Below are 23,658 nucleotides of genomic sequence, written 5' to 3'. Positions count from 1 at the left end.
TACATTAATTTGAAGTGTAGACGAGGAATACATGACACTTCGCAAATCATATTACATCTTGCCATGAAACATAGAAATGAGATGCGATATCGCGTTTTAAGAAGCATTAAAACTCTATTGCTTCGATACGTAGACATCTGCAAACGCTATTTCCTTGCAAGGAAGTGTCGCATTTACTTTCATTTGAATCGTAGACGAGGAATACATGACACTTCGCAAATCATATTATATCATACCATGAAACATAGAAATGAGATGCGATATCGCGTTTTATGAAGCATTAGAACTCTATTGCTACGATACGTAGACATCTGCAAAGGCTATTTCCTTGCAAGGAAGTGTCGCATTTACATTCACTTGAAGTGTAGGCGAGGAGTACATAACACTTCGCAAATCATATTATACCTCACCATGAAACATAGAAATGAGATGCGAAATCGCGTTTTAAGAATTATAAGAGCTCTATTGCTACGATACGTAGACATCTGCAATCGCTGTTTCCTTGCTAGGAAGTGTCGCATTTACTTTCATTTGAATCGTAGACGAGGAATGCATAACACTTCGCAATGAATATTATATCTTACCATGATACATAGAAATGAGATGCGATATCGCGTTTTATGAAGCATTAGAACACTATTGCTACGATAGGTAGACATCTGCATATGATATTTCCTTGAAAGGAAGTATCTCATTTACTTTCATTTGAATCGTAGACGAGGAATGCATAACACTTCGCAATGAATATTATGTCTTACCATGAAACATAGAAATGAGATGCGATATCGCGTTTTAAGAAGCATTAGAACTCTATTGCTACGATAGGTAGACATCTGCAAGCGCTATTTCCTTGCAAGGAAGTGTCGTATTTACATTGATTTGAAGTGTAGACGAGGAATACATAACACTTCGCAAATCATATTATATCTTACCATGAATCATAGAAATGAGATGCGATATCGCGTTTAAAGTATCATAAGAACTCTATTTTTACGATACGTAGACATCTGCAAACGCTATTTCCTTGGAAGGAAGTGTCGCATTTACGTTCATTTGAAGTGTAGGCGAGGAATACATAACACTTCGCAAATCATATTATATCTTACCATGAAACATAGAAATGAGATGCGATATCGCCGTTTTAAGAAGCATTAGAAATCTATTGCTACGATACGTAGACATCTGCAAACGCTATTTCCTAGCGAGGAAGTATCGCATTCACATTCATTTGAAGTGCAGACGAGGTATACATATCACTTCGCAAATCATGTTATATCTTACCATGAAACATAGAAATGAGATGCGATATCGCGTTTTAAGAAACATTTGAACTCTATTGCTTCGATACGTAGACATCTGCAAACGCTATTTCCTTGCAAGGAAGTGTCGCATTTACATTCATTTGAAGTGTAGACGAGGAATACATAACACTTCGCAAATCATATTATATCTTGCCATGAAACATAGAAATGAGATGCGATATCGCCGTTTTAAGAAGCATTAGAAATCTATTGTTACGATACGTAGACATCTGCAAACGCTATTTCCTAGCGAGGAAGTATCGCATTCACATTCATTTGAAGTGCAGACGAGGTATACATAACACTTCGCAAATCATGTTATATCTTACCATGAAACATAGAAATGGGATGCGATATCGCGTTTTAAGAAGCATTTGAACTCTATTGCTTCGATACGTAGACATCTGCAAACGCTATTTCCTTGCAAGGAAGTGTCGCATTTACATTCATTTGAAGTGTAGACGAGGAATACATAACACTTCGCAAATCATATTATATCTTACCATGAAACATAGAAATGAGATGCGATATCGCGTTTTAAGATGCATTAGAACTCTATTGCTACGATACGTAGACATCTGCAAACGCTATTTCCTTGCAAGGAAGTGTCGCATTTACATTCATTTGATGTGTAGACGGGGAATACGTGATACTTCGCAAATCATATTATATCTTACCATGAAACATAGAAATGAGATGCGATATCGCGATTTAAGAAGCTTTAGAACACTATTGCTTCGATACGTAGACATCAGCAAACGCGCTTTCCTTGCAAGGAAGTGTCGCGTTTACATTCATTTGAATCGTAGACGAGGAATGCATAACACTTCGCAATGAATATTATATCTTATCATGAAACATAGATATGAGATGCAATATCTCCTTTTAAGAAGCATTTGAACTCTATTGCTTCGATAAGTAAACATCTGCAGACGCTATTTCCAAGCAAGGAAGTGTCGCATTTACATTCATTTGAATCGTAGACGAGGAATGCATAACACTTCGCAATGAATATTATATCTTATCATGAAACATAGATATGAGATGCAATAACTCGTTTTAAGAAGCATTTCAACTTTATTGCTTCGATACGTAGACATCTGCAAACGCTATTTCCTTGCAAGGAAGTGTCGCATTCACATTCATTTGAAGTGTAGACGAGGAATACATAACACTTCGCAAATCATATTATATCTTACCATGAAACATAGAAATGAGATGCGATATCGCGTTTTAAGAAGCATTAGAACTCTATTGCTACGATACCTAGACATCTGCAGACGCTATTTCCTAGCAAGGAAGTGTCGCATTTACATTCATTTGAAGTGTAGACGAGGAATACATGATACTTCGCAAATCACATTATATCTTACCATGAAACATAGAAATGAGATGCGATATCGCGTTTTAAGAAGCATTAGAACACTATTGCTTCGATACGTAGACATCTGCAGACGCTATTTCCTTGCCAGGAAGTGTCGCATTTACATTCATTTGAAGTGTAGACGAGGAATACATAACACTTCGCAAATCATATTATATCTTATCATGAAACATAGAAATGAGATGCGATATCGCGTTTTAAGAATCATTAGAACTCTATTGCTACGATACCTAGACATCTGCAGACGCTATTTCCTAGCAAGGAAGTGTCGCATTTACATTCATTTGAAGTGTAGACGAGGAATACATAGCACTTCGCAAATCATGTTATATCTTACCATGAAACATATAAATGAGATGCGATATCGCGTTTTAAGTATCATATGTACTCTATTGCTACGATACGTAGACATCTGCAAACGCTATTTCCATGCAAGGAAGTGTCGCATTTACTTTCATTTGAATCGTAGACGAGGAATGCATAACACTTCGCAATGAATATTATATCTTATCATGAAACATAGATATTAGATGCAATATCTCGTTTTAAGAAGCTTTGGAACTCTATTGCTACGATACCTAGACACCTGCAGACGCTATTTCCTAGCGAGGAAGTGTCGCATTCACATTCATTTGAAGTGTAGACGAGGAAAGCATAACACTTCGCAATGAATATTATATCTTATCATGAAACATAGATATGAGATGCAGTATCTCGTTTTAAGAAGCATTTGAACTCTATTGCTTCGATACGTAGACATCTGCAAACGCAATTTCCTTACAAGGAAGTGTCGCATTTACATTAATTTGAAGTGTAGACGAGGAATACATGACACTTCGCAAATCATATTACATCTTGCCATGAAACATAGAAATGAGATGCGATATCGCGTTTTAAGAAGCATTAGAACACTATTGCTACGATAGGTAGACATCTGCAAATGCTATTTCCTTGAAAGGAAGTATCTCATTTACTTTCATTTGAATCGTAGACGAGGAATGCATAACACTTCGCAATGAATATTATATCTTACCATGAAACATAGAAATGAGATGCGATATCGCGTTTTAAGAAGCATTAGAACTCTATTGTTACGATACGTAGAAATCTGCAAACGCTATTTCCTTGGAAGGGAGTGTCGCATTTACGTTCATTTGAATCGTAGACGAGGAATGCATAACACTTCGCAAATCATATTATATCTTACCATGAAACATAGAAATGAGATGCGATATCGCGTTTTAAGAATCATAAGAACTCTATTGCTACGATACGTAGACGTCTGCAAACGCTATTTCCTTGCAAGGAAGTGTCGCATTTACATTCATTTGAAGTGTAGACGAGGAATACATGACACTTCGCAAATCATATTATATCTTACCATGAAACATAGAAATGAGATGCGATATCGCGATTTAAGAAGCATTAGAACTCTATTGCTACGATACGTAGACATCTGCAAACGCTATTTCCTTGCAAGGAAGTGTCGCATTTACATACATTTGAAGTGTAGACGAGGAATACATGACACTTCGCAAATCATATTATATCATACCATGAAACATAGAAATGAGATGCGATATCGCGTTCTATGAAGCATTAGAACTCTATTGCTACGATACGTAGACATCTGCAAAGGCTATTTCCTTAGAAGGAAGTGTCGCATTTACATTCACTTGAAGTGTATGCGAGGAGTACATAACACTTCGCAAATCATATTATACCTTACCATGAAACATAGAAATGAGATGCGAAATCGCGTTTTAAGAATTATAAGAGCTCTATTGCTACGATACGTAGACATCTGCAATCGCTGTTTCCTTGCAAGGAAGTGTCGCATTTACTTTCATTTGAATCGTAGACGAGGAATGCATAACACTTCGCAATGAATATTATATCTTACCATGATACATAGATATGAGATGCAGTATCTCGTTTTAAGAAGCATTTGAACTCTATTTCTTCGATACGTAGACATCTGCAAACGCTGTTTCCTTGCAAGGAAGCGTCGCATTTACATTCATTTGAAGTGTAGACGAGGAATACATAACACTTCGCAATGAATATTATATCTTACCATGAAACATAGAAATGAGATGCGATATCGCGTTTTAAGAAGCATTAGAACTCTATTGCTACGATACGTAAACATCTGCAAACGCTATTTCCTTGCAAGGAAGTGTCGCATTTACATTCATTTGATGTGTAGACGAGGAATACATAACACTTCGCAAATCATATTATACCTTACCATGAAACATAGAAATGAGATGCGAAATCGCGTTTTAAGAATTATAAGAGCTCTATTGCTACGATACGTTGACATCTGCAAACGCTATTTCCTTGCAAGGAAGTGTCGCATTTACATTCATTTGAGGTGTAGACGAGGAATACATAACACTTCGCAAATCATATTATATCTTACCATGAAACATAGAAATGAGATGCGATATCGCGTTTTAAGAAGCATTTGAACTCTATTGCTACGATACGTAGACATCTGCAATCGCCGTTTCCTTGCAAGGAAGTGTCGCATTTACTTTCATTTGAATCGTAGACGAGGAATGCATAACACTTCGCAATGAATATTATATCTTACCATGATACATAGAAATGAGATGCGATATCGCGTTTTAAGAAGCATTTGAACTCTATTGCTACGATACGTAGACATCTGCAATCGCCGTTTCCTTGCAAGGAAGTGTCGCATTTACTTTCATTTGAATCGTAGACGAGGAATGCATAACACTTCGCAATGAATATTATATCTTACCATGATACATAGAAATGAGATGCGATATCGCGTTTTAAGAAGCATTTGAACTCTATTGCTACGATACGTAGACATCTGCAATCGCTGTTTCCTTGCAAGGAAGTGTCGCATTTACTTTCATTTGAATCGTAGACGAGGAATGCATAACGCTTCGCAATGTATATTATATCTTATCATGAAACATAGATATGAGATGCAATATCTCGTTTTAAGAAGCATTTGAACTCTATTGCTTCGATACGTAGACATCTGCAAACGCTATTTCCATGCAAGGAAGTGTCGCATTTACTTTCATTTGAATCGTAGACGAGGAATGCATAACGCTTCGCAATGTATATTATATCTTATCATGAAACATAGATATGAGATGCAATATCTCGTTTTAAGAAGCATTTGAACTCTATTGCTTCGATACGTAGACATCTGCAAACGCTATTTCCATGCAAGGAAGTGTCGCATTTACTTTCATTTGAATCGTAGACGAGGAATGCATAACAATTCGCAATGAATATTATATCTTATCATGAAACATAGATATGAGATGCAGTATCTCGTTTTAAGAAGCATTTGAACTCTACTGCTTCGATACGTAGACATCTGCAAACGCAATTTCCTTACAAGGAAGTGTCGCATTTACATTAATTTGAAGTGTAGACGAGGAATACATAACATCTCGCAAATCATATTACATCTTACCATGAAACACAGAAATGAGATGCGATATCGCGTTTTAAGAAGCATTAAAACTCTATTGCTTCGATACGTAGACATCTGCAAACGCTATTTCCTTGCAAGGAAGTGTCGCATTTACATTCATTTGAAGTGTAGACGAGGAATACATGACACTTCGCAAATCATATTATATCTTACCATGAAACATAGAAATGAGATGCGATATCGCGTTTTAAGAAGCATTAGAACTCTATTGCTACGATACGTAAACATCTGCCAACGCTATTTCCTTGCAAGGAAGTGTCGCATTTACATTCATTTGATGTGTAGACGAGGAATACATAACACATCGCAAATCATATTATATCTTACCATGAAACATAGAAATGAGATGCGATATCGCGTTTTAAGAAGCATTAGAAATCTATTGCTACGATACGTAGACATCTGCAAACGCTATTTCCTTACAAGGAAGTGTCGCATTTACATTCATTTGAAGTGTAGGCGAGGAATACATAATACTTCGCAAATCATATTATATCTCACCATGAGACATAGAAATGAGATGCGATATCGCGTTTTAAGAAGCATTAGTACTCTATTGCTACGATACCTAGACATCTACAGACGCTATTTCCTAGCAAGGAAGTGTCGCATTTACATTCATTTGAATCGTAGACGAAGAATGCATAACACTTCGCAATGAATATTATATCTTACCATGAAACATAGAAATGAGATGCGATATCGCGTTTTAAGAAGCATTAGAACTCTATTGCTACGATATCTAGACATCTGCATACGCTATTTCCTAGCGAGGAAGTGTCGCATTCACATTCATTTGAAGTGTAGACGAGGAATACATAACACTTCGCAAATCATATTATACCTTACCATGAAACACAGAAATGAGATGCGATATCGCGTTTTAAGAATCATAAGAACTCTATTGCTACGATACGTAGACGTCTGCAAACGCTATTTCCTTGCAAGGAAGTGTCGCATTTACATTCATTTGAATCGTAGGCGAGGAATGCATAACACTTCGCAAATCATATTACATCTTACCATGAAACATAAAAATGAGATGCGATATCGCGTTTTAAGAAGCTTTGGAACTCTAATGCTACGATAGGTAGACATCTGCAATTGCTATTTCCTTGCAAGGAAGTGTCGCATTTACATTCATTTGAAGTGTAGGCGAGGAATACATAACACTTCGCAAATCATATTATATCTTACCATGAAACATAGAAATGAGATGCGATATCGCCGTTTTAAGAAGCATTAGAAATCTATTGCTACGATACGTAGACATCTGTAAACGCTATTTCCTAGCGAGGAAGTATCGCATTCACATTCATTTGAAGTGCAGACGAGGTATACATATCACTTCGCAAATCATGTTATATCTTACCATGAAACATAGAAATGAGATGCGATATCGCGTTTTAAGAAACATTTGAACTCTATTGCTTCGATACGTAGACATCTGCAAACGCTATTTCCTTGCAAGGAAGTGTCGCATTTACATTCATTTGAAGTGTAGACGAGGAATACATAACACTTCGCAAATCATATTATATCTTGCCATGAAACATATAAATGAGATGCGATATCGCCGTTTTAAGAAGCATTAGAAATCTATTGTTACGATACGTAGACATCTGCAAACGCTATTTCCTAGCGAGGAAGTATCGCATTCACATTCATTTGAAGTGCAGACGAGGAATACATAACACTTCGCAAATGATGTTATATCTTACCATGAAACATAGAAATGAGATGCGATATCGCGTTTTAAGTATCATATGTACTCTATTGCTACGGTACGTAGACATCTGCAAACGCTATTTCCATGCAAGGAAGTGTCGCATTTACATTCATTTGATGTGTAGACGGGGAATACGTGATACTTCGCAAATCATATTATATCTTACCATGAAACATAGAAATGAGATGCGATATCGCGATTTAAGAAGCTTTAGAACACTATTGCTTCGATACGTAGACATCAGCAAACGCGCTTTCCTTGCAAGGAAGTGTCGCGTTTACATTCATTTGAATCGTAGACGAGGAATGCATAACACTTCGCAATGAATATTATATCTTATCATGAAACATAGATATGAGATGCAATATCTCCTTTTAAGAAGCATTTGAACTCTATTGTTTCGATACGTAAACATCTGCAGACGCTATTTCCAAGCAAGGAAGTGTCGCATTTACATTCATTTGAATCGTAGACGAGGAATGCATAACACTTCGCAATGAATATTATATCTTATCATGAAACATAGATATGAGATGCAATATCTCGTTTTAAGAAGCATTTCAACTTTATTGCTTCGATACGTAGACATCTGCAAACGCTATTTCCTTGCAAGGAAGTGTCGCATTTACATTCATTTGAAGTGTAGACGAGGAATACATGATACATCGCAAATCATATTATATCTTACCATGAAACATAGAAATGAGATGCGATATCGCGTTTTAAGAAGCATTAGAACACTATTGCTTCGATACGTAGACATCTGCAGACGCTATTTCCTTGCAAGGAAGTGTCGCATTTACATTCATTTGAAGTGTAGACGAGGAATACATAACACTTCGCAAATCATTTTATATCTTATCATGAAACATAGAAATGAGGTGCGATATCGCGTTTTAAGAATCATTAGAACTCTATTGCTACGATACCTAGACATCTGCAGACGCTATTTCCTAGCAAGGAAGTGTCGCATTTACATTCATTTGAAGTGTAGACGAGGAATACATAGCACTTCGCAAATCATATTATATCTTACCATGAAACATAGAAATGAGATGCGATATCGCCGTTTTAAGAAGCATTAGAAATCTATTGCTACGATACGTAGACATCTGCAAACACTATTTCCTAGCGAGGAAGTATCACCATTCACATTCATTTGAAGTGTAGACGAGGAATACATAACACTTCGCAAATGATGTTATATCTTACCATGAAACATAGAAATGAGATGCGATATCGCGTTTTAAGTATCATATGTACTCTATTTCTACGGCACGTAGACATCTGCAAACGCTATTTCCATGCAAGGAAGTGTCGCATTTACTTTCATTTGAATCGTAGTGTGAGGAATGCATAACACTTCGCAATGAATATTATATCTTATCATGAAACATAGATATTAGATGCAATATCTCGTTTTAAGAAGCATTGGAACTCTATTGCTACGATACCTAGACACCTGCAGACGCTATTTCCTAGCGAGGAAGTGTCGCATGCACATTCATTTGAAGTGTAGACGAGGAATGCATAACACTTCGCAATGAATATTATATCTTATCATGAAACATAGATATGAGATGCAGTATCTCGTTTTAAGAAGCATTTGAACTCTATTGCTTCGATACGTAGACATCTGCAAACGCAATTTCCTTACAAGAAAGTGTCGCATTTACATTCACTTGAGGTGTAGGCGAGGAGTACATAACACTTCGCAAATCATATTATACCTTACCATGAAACATAGAAATGAGATGCGAAATCGCGTTTTAAGAATTATAAGAGCTCTATTGCTACGATACGTAGACATCTGCAATCGCTGTTTCCTTGCAAGGAAGTGTCGCATTTACTTTCATTTGAATCGTAGACGAGGAATGCATAACACTTCGCAATGAATATTATATCTTACCATGATACATAGAAATGAGATGCGATATCGCGTTTTATGAAGCATTAGAACACTATTGCTACGATAGGTAGACATCTGCAAATGCTATTTCCTTGAAAGGAAGTATCGCATTTACTTTCATTTGAATCGTAGACGAGGAATGCATAACACTTCGCAATGAATATTATATGTTACCATGAAACATAGAAATGAGATGCGATATCGCGTTTTAAGAAGCATTAGAACTCTATTGCTACGATAGGTAGACATCTGCAAACGCTATATCCTTGCAAGGAAGTGTCGTATTTACATTGATTTGAAGTGTAGACGAGGAATACATAACACTTCGCATATCATATTATATCTTACCATGAATCATAGAAATGAGATGTGACATCGCGTTTAAAGTATCATAAGAACTCTATTGTTACGATACGTAGACATCTGCAAACGCTATTTCCTTGGAAGGAAGTGTCGCATTTACGTTCATTTGAATCGTAGACGAGGAATGCATAACACTTCGCAAATCATATTATATCTTACCATGAAACATAGAAATGAGATCCGATATCGCGTTTTAAGAAGCATTTGAACTCTATTGCTTCGATACGTAGACATCTGCAAACGCTATTTCCTTGCAAGGAAGTGTCGCATTTACATTCATTTGAAGTGTAGACGAGGAATACATAACACTTCGCAAATCATATTATATCTTACCATGAAACATAGAAAGGAGATGCGATATCGCGTTTTAAGAAGCATTAGAACTCTATTGCTACGATACGTAGACATCTGCAAACGGTATTTCCTAGCGAGCGAGTGTCGCATTTACATTCATTTGAAGTGTAGACGAGGAATACATAACATCTCGCAAATCATATTACATCTTACCATGAAACATAGAAATGAGATGCGATATCGCGTTTTAAGAAGCATTAGAACTCTATTGCTACGATATGTAAACATCTGCAAACGCTATTTCCTTGCAAGGAAGTGTCGCATTTACAGTCATTTGATGTGTAGACGAGGAATACATAACACTTCGCAAATCATATTATACCTTACCATGAAACATAGAAATGAGATGCGAAATCGCGTTTTAAGAATTATAAGAGCTCTATTGCTACGATACGTAGACATCTGCAAACGCTATTTCCTTGCAAGGAAGTGTCGCATTTACATTCATTTGAGGTGTAGACGAGGAATACATAACACTTCGCAAATAATATTATATCTTACCATGAAACATAGAAATGTGATGCGATATCGCGTTTTAAGAAGCATTTGAACTCTATTGCTACGATACGTAGACATCTGCAATCGCTGTTTCCTTGCAAGGAAGTGTCGCATTTACTTTCATTTGAATCGTAGACGAGGAATGCATAACACTTCGCAATGTATATTATATCTTATCGTGAAACATAGATATGAGATGCAATATCTCGTTTTAAGAAGCATTTGAACTCCATTGCTTCGATACGTAGACATCTGCAAACGCTATTTCCATGCAAGGAAGTGTCGCATTTACTTTCATTTGAATCGTAGACGAGGAATGCATAACACTTCGCAATGAATATTATATCTTATCATGAAACATAGATATGAGATGCAGTATCTCGTTTTAAGAAGCATTTGAACTCTATTGCTTCGATACGTAGACATCTGCAAACGCAATTTCCTTACAAGGAAGTGTCGCATTTACATTAATTTGAAGTGTAGACGAGGAATACATAACATCTCGCAAATCATATTACATCTTACCATGAAACACAGAAATGAGATGCGATATCGCGTTTTAAGAAGCATTAGAACTCTATTGCTACGATATCTAGACATCTGCATACGCTATTTCCTAGCGAGGAAGTGTCGCATTCACATTCATTTGAAGTGTAGAAGAGGAATACATAACACTTCGCAAATCATATTATACCTTACCATGAAACACAGAAATGAGATGCGATATCGCGTTTTAAGATGCATTAGAACTCTATTGCTACGATACGTAGACATCTGCAAACGCTATTTCCTTGCAAGGAAGTGTCGCATTTACATTCATTTGATGTGTAGACGGGGAATACGTGATACTTCGCAAATCATATTATATCTTACCATGAAACATAGAAATGAGATGCGATATCGCGATTTAAGAAGCTTTAGAACACTGTTGCTTCGATACGTAGACATCAGCAAACGCGCTTTCCTTGCAAGGAAGTGTCGCATTTACATTCATTTGAAGTGTGGACGAGGAATACATAACACTTCGCAAATCATATTATATCTTATCATGAAACATAGAAATGAGATGCGATATCGCGTTTTAAGAATCATTAGAACTCTATTGCTACGATACCTAGACATCTGCAGACGCTATTTCCTAGCAAGGAAGTGTCGCATTTACATTCGTTTGAAGTGTAGACGAGGAATACATAGCACTTCGCAAATCATATTATATCTTACCATGAAACATAGAAATGAGATGCGATATCGCGTTTTAAGTATCATATGTACTCTATTGCTACGGTACGTAGACATCTGCAAACGCTATTTCCATGCAAGGAAGTGTCGCATTTACTTTCATTTGAATCGTAGTGTGAGGAATGCATAACACTTCGCAATGAATATTATATCTTATCATGAAATATAGATATTAGATGCAATATCTCGTTTTAAGAAGCATTGGAACTCTATTGCTACGATACCTAGACACCTGCAGACGCTATTTCCTAGCGAGGAAGTGTCGCATTCACATTCATTTGAAGTGTAGACGAGGAATGCATAACACTTCGCAATGAATATTATATCTTATCATGAAACATAGATATGAGATGCAGTATCTCGTTTTAAGAAGCATTTGAACTCTATTGCTTCGATACGTAGACATCTGCAAACGCAATTTCCTTACAAGAAAGTGTCGCATTTACATTCATTTGAAGTGTAGACGAGGAATACATGACACTTCGCAAATCATATTATATCATACCATGAAACATAGAAATGAGATGCGATACTGCGTTCTAAGAAGCATTAGAAATCCATTGCTACGATACGTAGATATCTGCAAATGCTATTTCCTTGCAAGGAGGTGTCGCATTTACATTCATTTGATGTGTAGACGAGGAATACATAACACTTCGCAAATCATATTATATCTTACCATGAAACATAGAAATGAGATGCGATATCGCGTTTTATGAAGCATTAGAACTCTATTGCTACGATACGTAGACATCTGCAAAGGCTATTTCCTTGCAAGGAAGTGTCGCATTTACATTCACTTGAAGTGTAGGCGAGGAGTACATAACACTTCGCAAATCATATTATACCTTACCATGAAACATAGAAATGAGATGCGAAATCGCGTTTTAAGAATTATAAGAGCTCTATTGCAATGATACGTAGACATCTGCAATCGCTGTTTCCTTGCAAGGAAGTGTCGCATTTACTTTCATTTGAATCGTAGACGAGGAATGCATAACACTTCGCAATGAATATTATATCTTACCATGATACATAGAAATGAGATGCGATATCGCGTTTTATGAAGCATTAGAACACTATTGCTACGATAGGTAGACATCTGCAAATGCTATTTCCTTGAAAGGAAGTATCGCATTTACTTTCATTTGAATCGTAGACGAGGAATGCATAACACTTCGCAATGAATATTATATGTTACCATGAAACATAGAAGTGAGATGCGATATCGCGTTTTAAGAAGCATTAGAACTCTATTGCTACGATAGGTAGACATCTGCAAACGCTATATCCTTGCAAGGAAGTGTCGTATTTACATTGATTTGAAGTGTAGACGAGGAATACATAACACTTCGCAAATCATATTATATCTTACCATGAATCATAGAAATGAGATGTGATATCGCGTTTAAAGTATCATAAGAACTCTATTGTTACGATACGTAGACATCTGCAAACGCTATTTCCTTGGAAGGAAGTGTCGCATTTACGTTCATTTGAATCGTAGACGAGGAATGCATAACACTTCGCAAATCATATTATATCTTACCATGAAACATAGAAATGAGATCCGATATCGCGTTTTAAGAAGCATTTGAACTCTATTGCTTCGATACGTAGACATCTGCAAACGCTATTTCCTTGCAAGGAAGTGTCGCATTTACATTCATTTGATGTGTAGACGAGGAATACATAACACTTCGCAAATCATATTATACCTTACCATGAAACATAGAAATGAGATGCGAAATCGCGTTTTAAGAATTATAAGAGCTCTATTCCTACGATACGTAGACATCTGCAAACGCTATTTCCTTGCAAGGAAGTGTCGCATTTTCATTCATTTGAGGTGTAGACGAGGAATACATAACACTTCGCAAATCATATTATATCTTACCATGAAACATAGAAATGTGATGCGATATCGCGTTTTAAGAAGCATTTGAACTCTATTGCTACGATACGTAGACATCTGCAATCGCTGTTTCCTTGCAAGGAAGTGTCGCATTTACTTTCATTTGAATCGTAGACGAGGAATGCATAACACTTCGCAATGAATATTATATCTTACCATGATACATAGAAATGAGATGCGATATCGCGTTTTAAGAAGCATTTGAACTCTATTGCTACGATACGTAGACATCTGCAATCGCTGTTTCCTTGCAAGGAAGTGTCGCATTTACCTTCATTTGTATCGTAGACGAGGAATGCATAACACTTCGCAATGTATATTATATCTTATCGTGAAACATAGATATGAGATGCAATATCTCGTTTTAAGAAGCATTTGAACTCTATTGCTTCGATACGTAGACATCTGCAAACGCTATTTCCATGCAAGGAAGTGTCGCATTTACTTTCATTTGAATCGCAGACGAGGAATGCATAACACTTCGCAATGAATATTATATCTTATCATGAAACATAGATATGAGATGCAGTATCTCGTTTTAAGAAGCATTTGAACACTATTGCTTCGATACGTAGACATCTGCAAACGCAATTTCCTTACAAGGAAGTGTCGCATTTACATTAATTTGAAGTGTAGACGAGGAATACATAACATCTCGCAAATCATATTACATCTTACCATGAAACACAGGAATGAGATGCGATATCGCGTTTTAAGAAGCACTAAAACTCAATTGCTTCGATACGTAGACATCTGCAAACGCTATTTCCTTGCAAGGAAGTGTCGCATTTACATTCATTTGAAGTGTAGACGAGGAATACATGACACTTCGCGAATCATATTATATCTTACCATGAAACATAGAAATGAGATGCGATATCGCGTTTTAAGAAGCATTAGAACTCTATTGCTACGATACGTAAACATCTGCAAACGCTATTTCCTTGCAAGGAAGTGTCGCATTTACATTCATTTGATGTGTAGACGAGGAATACATAACACTTCGCAAATCATATTATATCTTACCATGAAACATAGAAATGAGATGCGATATCGCGTTTTAAGAAGCATTTGAACTCTATTGCTTCGATACGTAGACATCTGCAAACGCTATTTCCTTGCAAGGAAGTGTCGCATTTACTTTCATTTGAATCGTAGACGAGGAATGCATAACACTTCGCAATGAATATTGTATCTTATCATGAAACATAGATATTAGATGCAATATCTCGTTTTAAGTAGCATTGGAACTCTATTGCTACGATACCTAGACATCTGCAGACGCTATTTCCTAGCGAGGAAGTGTCGCATTCACATTCATTTGAAGTGTAGACGAGGAATACGTAACACTTCGCAAATCATATTATACCTTACCATGAAACATAGAAATGAGATGCGATATCGCTTTTTAAGAATCATAAGAACTCTATTGCTACGATACGTAGACATCTGCAAACGCTATTTCCTTGCAAGGAAGTGTCGCATTTACATTCAGTTGAATCGTAGCAGAGGAATGCATAACACTTCACAAATCATAATACATCTTACCATGAAACGTAGAAATGAGATGCGATATCGCGTTTTAAGAAGCACTAGAAATCTATTGCTACGATACCCAGACATCTGCAGACGCTATTTCCTACCAAGGAAGTGTCGCATTTACATTCATTTGAAGTGTAGACGAGGAATACATGATACTTAGCAAATCATATTATATCTTACCATGAAACATACAAATGAGATGCGATATCGCGTTTTAAGAAGCATTAGAACACTATTGCTTCGATACGTAGACATCTGCAAACGCTGTTTCCTTGCAAGGAAGTGTCGCATTTACTTTCATTTGGATCGTAGACGAGGAATGCATAACACTTCGCAATGAATATGATATCTTACAATGAAACATAGAAATGAGATGCGATATCGCGTTTTAAGAAGCATTAGAACTCTATTGCTTCGATACGTAGACATCTGCAAACGCTATTTCCTTGTAAGGAAGTGTCGCATTTACATTCATTTGAAGTGTAGACGAGAAATACATAATACTTCGCTAATCATATTATATCTTACCATGAAACATAGAAATGAGATGCGATATCGCGTTTTAAGAACCATTAGAACTCTATTGCTACGATAGGTAGACATCTGCAATCGCTATTTCCTTGCAAGGAAGTGTCGCATTTACATTCATTTGAATCGTAGACGAGGAATGCATAACACTTCGCAATGAATATTATATCTTATCATGAAACATAGATATGAGATGCAATATCTCGTTCTAAGAAGCATTAGAAACCCATTGCTACGATACGTAGACATCTGCAAACGCTATTTCCTTGCAAGGAAGTGTCGCATTTACATTCATTTGACGTGTAGACGAGGAATACATAACACTTCGCAAGTCATATTATATCTTACCATGAGACATAGAAATGAGATATGATATCGCGTTTTAAGAAGCATTAGAAATCTATTGCTACGGTACGTACACATCTGCAAACGCTATTTCCTTGCAAGGAAGTGTTGCATTTACTTTCATTTGAATCGTAGACGAGGAATGCATAACACTTCGCAATGTATATTATATCTTATCACGAAACATAGATATGAGATGCAATATCCCCTATTTAAGAAGCATTTGAACTCTATTGCTTCGATACGTAGACATTTGCAAACGCTATTTCCCTGCAAGGAAGTGTCGCATTTACATTCATTTCAAGTGTAGACGAGGAATACATGACACTTCGCAAATCATATTATATCTTACCATGAAATATAGAAATGAGATGCGATATCGCGTTCTAAGAAGCATCAGAAATCCATTGCTACGATACGTAGACATCTGCAGACGCTATTTCCTTGCAAGAAAGTGTCGCATTTACATTCATTTGAATCGTAGACGAGGAATGCATAACACTTCGCAATGAATACTATATCTTATCATGAAACATAGATATGAGATGCAATATCTCGTTTTAAGAAGCATTTGAACTCTGTTGCTTCGATACGTAGACATCTGCAAACGCTGTTTCCTTGCAAAGAAGTGACGCATTTACTTTCATTTGAATCGTAGACGAGGAATGCATAACACTTCGCAATGAATATTATATCTTACCATGAAACATAGAAATGATATGCGATATCGCGTTTTAAGTAGCATTAGAACTCTATTGCTTCGATACGTAGACATCTGCAAACGCTATTTCCTTGTAAGGAAGTGTCGCATTTACATTCATTTGAAGTGTAGACGAGGAATACATAATACTTCGCAAATCATATTATATCTTACCATGAAACATAGAAATGAGATGCGATATCGCGTTTTAAGAAGCACTTGAACTCTATTGCTTCGATACGTAGACATCTGCAAACGCTATTTCCTTGCAAGGAACTGTAGCATTTACATTCATTTGAATCGTAGACGAGGAATGCGTAACACTTCGCAATGAATACTATATCTTATCATGAAACATAGATATGAGATGCAATATCTCGTTTTAAGAAGCATTTGAACTCTGTTGCTTCGATACGCATACATCTGCAAACGCTGTTTCCTTGAAAGGAATTGACGCATTTACTTTCATTTGAATCGTAGACGAGGAATGCATAACACTTCGCAATGAATATTATATCTTACCATGATACATAGAAATGAGATGCGATATCGCGTTTTAAGAAGCATTAGAACACTATTGCTACGATAGGTAGACATCTGCAAATGCTATTTCCTTGCAAGGAAGTATCGCATTTACTTTCATTTGAATCGTAGACGAGGAATGCATAACATTTCGCAATGAATATCATATCTTACCATGAAACATAGAAATGAGATGCGATATCGCGTTTTAAGATGCATTAGAACTCTAGTGCTACGATAGGTAGACATCTGCAAACGCTATTTCCTTGCAAGGAAGTGTCGTATTTACAATGATTTGAAGTGTAGACGAGGAATACATAACACTTCGCAAATCATATTATATCTTACCATGAATCATAGAAATGAGATGCGATATCGCGTTTTAAGAAGCATTTGAACTCTATTGCTTCGATACGTAGACATCTGCAAACGCTATTTCCTTGCAAGGAAGTGTCGCATTTACATTCATTTGAAGTGTAGACGAGGAATACATGATACTTCGCAAATCATATTATATCTTACCATGAAACATAGAAATGAGATGCGATAGCGCGTTTTAAGAAGCATTTGAACTCTATTGCTTCGATACGTAGACATCTGCAAACGCTGTTTCCTTGCAAGGAAGTGTCGCATTTACATTCATTTGAAGTGTAGACGAGGAATACATAACACTTCGCAAATCATATTTTATCTTACCATGAAACATAGAAATGAGATGCGATATCGCGTTTTAAGAAGCATTAGAACTCTATTGCTACGATACCTAGACACCTGCAAACGCTATTTCCTTGTAAGGAAGTGTCGCATTTACATTCATTTGAAGTGTAGACGAGGAATACATAATACTTCGCAAATCATATTATATCTTACCATGAAACATAGAAATGAGATGCGATATCGCCTTTTAAGAAGCACTTGAACTCTATTGCTTCGATACGTAGACATCTGCAAACGCTATTTCCTTGCAAGGAACTGTAGCATTTACATTCATTTGAATCGTAGACGAGGAATGCGTAACACTTCGCAATGAATACTATATCTTATCATGAAACATAGATATGAGATGCAATATCTCGTTTTAAGAAGCATTTGAACTCTGTTGCTTCGATACGTATACATCTGCAAACGCTGTTTCCTTGAAAGGAATTGTCGCATTTACTTTCATTTGAATCGTAGACGAGGAATGCATAACACTTCGCAATGAATATTATATCTTACCATGATACATAGAAATGACATGCGATATCGCGTTTTAAGAAGCATTAGAACACTATTGCTACGATAGGTAGACATCTGCAAATGCTATTTCCTTGCAAGGAAGTATCGTATTTACAATGATTTGAAGTGTAGATGAGGAATACATAACACTTCGCAAATCATATTATATCTTACCATGAATCATAGGAATGAGATGCGATATCGCGTTTTAAGAAGCATTTGAACTCTATTGCTTCGATACGTAGACATCTGCAAACGCTATTTCCTTGCAAGGAAGTGTCGCATTTACATTCATTTGAATCGTAGACGAGGAATGCATAACACTTCGCAATGAATATTATATCTTATCATGAAACATAGATATGAGATGCAATATCTCGTTTTAAGAAGCATTTGAACTCTATTGCTTCGATACGTAGACATCTGCAAACGCTATTTCCTTGCAAGGAAGTGTCGCATTTACATTCATTTGAAGTGTAGACGAGGAATACATGATACTTCGCAAATCATATTATATCTTACCATGAAACATAGAAATGAGATGCGATAGCGCGTTTTAAGAAGCATTTGAACTCTATTGCTTCGATACGTAGACATCTGCAAACGCTGTTTCCTTGCAAGGAAGTGTCGCATTTACATTCATTTGAAGTGTAGACGAGGAATACATAACACTTCGCAAATCATATTTTATCTTACCATGAAACATAGAAATGAGATGCGATATCGCGTTTTAAGAAGCATTAGAACTCTATTGCTACGATACCTAGACATCTGCAAATGCTATTTCCCAGCGAGCAAGTGTCGCATTTACATTCATTTGATGTGTAGACGAGGAATACATAGCACTTCGCAAATCATATTATATCTTACCATGAAACATAGAAATGAGATGCGATATCGCGTTTTAAGAAGCATTAGAACACTATTTCTTCGATATGTAGACAACTGCAAACGCTATTTCCTTGCAAGGATGAGTCGCATTTACATTCATTTGAAGTGTAGACGAGGAATACATAACACTTCGCAAATCATATTATATCTTACCATGAAACATAGAAATGAGATGCGATATCGCGTTTTGAGAAGCATTAGAAATCTATTGCTACGATACGTACACATCTGCAAACGCTACTTCCTTGCAAGGAAGTGTTGCATTTACTTTCATTTGAATCGTAGACGACGAATGCATAACACTTCGCAATGTATATTATATCTTATCATGAAACATAGATATGGGATGCAATATCTCGTTTTAAGAAGCATTTGAACTCTATTGCTTCGATACGTAGACATCTGCAAACGCTGTTTCCTTGCAAGGAAGTGTCGCATTTACTTTCATTTGGATCGTAGACGAGGAATGCATAACACTTCGCAATGAATATTATATCTTACCATGATACATAGAAATGAGATGCGATATCGCGTTTTAAGAAGCATTAGAACACTATTGCTACGATAGGTAGACATCTGCAAATGCTATTTCCTTGCAAGGAAGTATCGCATTTACTTTCATTTGAATCGTAGACGAGGAATGCATAACATTTCGCAATGAATATTATATCTTACCATGAGACATAGAAATGAGATGCGATATCGCGTTTTAAGAAGCATTAGAACTCTATTGCTACGATAGGTAGACATCTGCAAACGCTATTTCCTTGCAAGGAAGTGTAGTATTTACATTGATTTGAAGTGTAGACGAGGAATACATAGCACTTCGCAAATCATATTATATCTTACCATGAATCATAGAAATGAGATGCGATATCGCGTTTTAAGTATCATAAGAACTCTATTGTTACGATACGTAGACATCTGCAAACGCTATTTCCTTGGAAGAAAGTGTCGCATTTACGTTCATTTGAATCGTAGACGAGGAATGCATAACACTTCGCAAATCATATTATATCTTACCATGAAACATAGAAATGAGATGCGATATCGCGTTTTAAGAAGCATTTGAACTCTATTGCTTCGATACGTAGACATCTGCAAACGCTATTTCCTTGCAAGGAAGTGTCGCATTTACATTCATTTGAAGTGTAGACGAGGAATACATAACACTTCGCAAATCATATTATACCTTACCATGAAACATAGAAATGAGATGCGAAATCGCGTTTTAAGAATTATAAGAACTCTATTGCTACGATACGTAGACATCTGCAAACGCTATTTCCTTGCAAGGAAGTGTCGCATTTACATTCATTTGAATCGTAGACGAGGAATGCATAACACTTCGCAATGAATATTATATCTTATCATGAAACATAGATATGAGATGCAATATCTCGTTTTAAGAAGCATTTGAACTCTATTGCTTCGATACGTAGACATCTGCAAACGCTAATTCCTTGCAAGGAAGTGTCGCATTTACATTCATTTGAAGTGTAGACGAGGAATACATGATACTTCGCAAATCATATTATATCTTACCATGAAACATAGAAATGAGATGCGATAGCGCGTTTTAAGAAGCATTTGAACTCTATTGCTTCGATACGTAGACATCTGCAAACGCTGTTTCCTTGCAAGGAAGTGTCGCATTTACATTCATTTGAAGTGTAGACGAGGAATACATAACACTTCGCAAATCATATTTTATCTTACCATGAAACATAGAAATGAGATGCGATATCGCGTTTTAAGAAGCATAAGAACTCTATTGTTACGATACGTAGACATCTGCAAACGCTATTTCCTTGGAAGAAAGTGTCGCATTTACGTTCATTTGAATCGTAGACGAGGAATGCATAACACTTCGCAATGAATATTATATCTTATCATGAAACATAGATATGAGATGCAATATCTCGTTTTAAGAAGCATTTCAACTCTATTGCTTCGATACGTAGACATCTGCAAACGCTATTTCCTTGCAAGGAAGTGTCGCATTTACATTCATTTGAAGTGTAGACGAGGAATACATGATACTTCGCAAATCATATTATATCTTACCATGAAACATAGAAATGAGATGCGATATCGCGTTTTAAGAATTATAAGAACTCTATTGCTACGATACGTAGACATCTGCAAACGCTATTTCCTTGCAAGGAAGTGTCGCATTTACTTTCATTTGAATCGTAGACGAGGAATGCATAACACTTCGCAATGAATATTATATCTTATCATGAAACATAGATATTAGATGCAATATCTCGTTTTAAGAAGCATTGGAACTCTATTGCTACGATACCTAGACATCTGCAGTCGCTATTTCCTAGCGAGGAAGTGTCGCATTCACATTCATTTGAAGTGTAGACGAGGAATACATAACACTTCGCAAATCATATTATACCTTACCATGAAACATAGAAATGTGATGCGATATCGCTTTTTAAGGATCATAAGAACTCTATTGCTACGATACGTAGACATCTGCAAACGCTATTTCCTTGCAAGGAAGTGTCGCATTTACATTCATTTGAATCGTAGGCGAGGAATGCAGAGCACTTCGCAATGTATATTATATCTTATCATGAAACATAGATATGAGATGCAGTATCTCGTTTTAAGAAGCATTTGAACTCTATTGCTTCGATACGTAGACATTTGCAAACGCTATTTCCTTGCAAGGAAGCATCGCATTTACATTCATTTGAAGTGTAGACGAGGAATACATAACACATCGCAAATCATATTACATCTTACCATTAAACATAGAAATGAGATGCGATATCGCGTTTTAAGAAGCATTAGAACTCTATTGCTACGATACCTAGACATCTGCAGACGCTATTTCCCAGCAAGGAAGTGTCGCATTTACATTCATTTGAAGTGTAGACGAGGAATACATGACACTTCGCAAATCATATTATATCTTACCATGAAACATAGAAATGAGATGCGATGTCGCGTTTCAAGAATCATAAGAACTCTATTGTTACGATACGTAGACATCTGCAAACGCTATTTCCTTGCAAGGAAGTGTCGCATTTACATTCATTTGAAGTGTAGACGAGGAATACATGATACTTCGCAAATCATATTATATCTTACCATGAAACATAGAAATGAGATGCGATAGCGCGTTTTAAGAAGCATTTGAACTCTATTGCTTCGATACGTAGACATCTGCAAACGCTGTTTCCTTGCAAGGAAGTGTCGCATTTACATTCATTTGAAGTGTAGACGAGGAATACATAACACTTCGCAAATCATATTTTATCTTACCATGAAACATAGAAATGAGATGCGATATCGCGTTTTAAGAAGCATTAGAACTCTATTGCTACGATACCTAGACACCTGCAAACGCTATTTCCTTGTAAGGAAGTGTCGCATTTACATTCATTTGAAGTGTAGACGAGGAATACATAATACTTCGCAAATCATATTATATCTTACCATGAAACATAGAAATGAGATGCGATATCGCCTTTTAAGAAGCACTTGAACTCTATTGCTTCGATACGTAGACATCTGCAAACGCTATTTCCTTGCAAGGAACTGTAGCATTTACATTCATTTGAATCGTAGACGAGGAATGCGTAACACTTCGCAATGAATACTATATCTTATCATGAAACATAGATATGAGATGCAATATCTCGTTTTAAGAAGCATTTGAACTCTGTTGCTTCGATACGTATACATCTGCAAACGCTGTTTCCTTGAA

Source organism: Xylocopa sonorina, chromosome 2 (assembly GCF_050948175.1).
Source record: "Xylocopa sonorina isolate GNS202 chromosome 2, iyXylSono1_principal, whole genome shotgun sequence".
Lineage (NCBI taxonomy): Eukaryota > Metazoa > Arthropoda > Insecta > Hymenoptera > Apidae > Xylocopa > Xylocopa sonorina.
Note: the sequence above shows the minus strand (reverse complement) of the source record.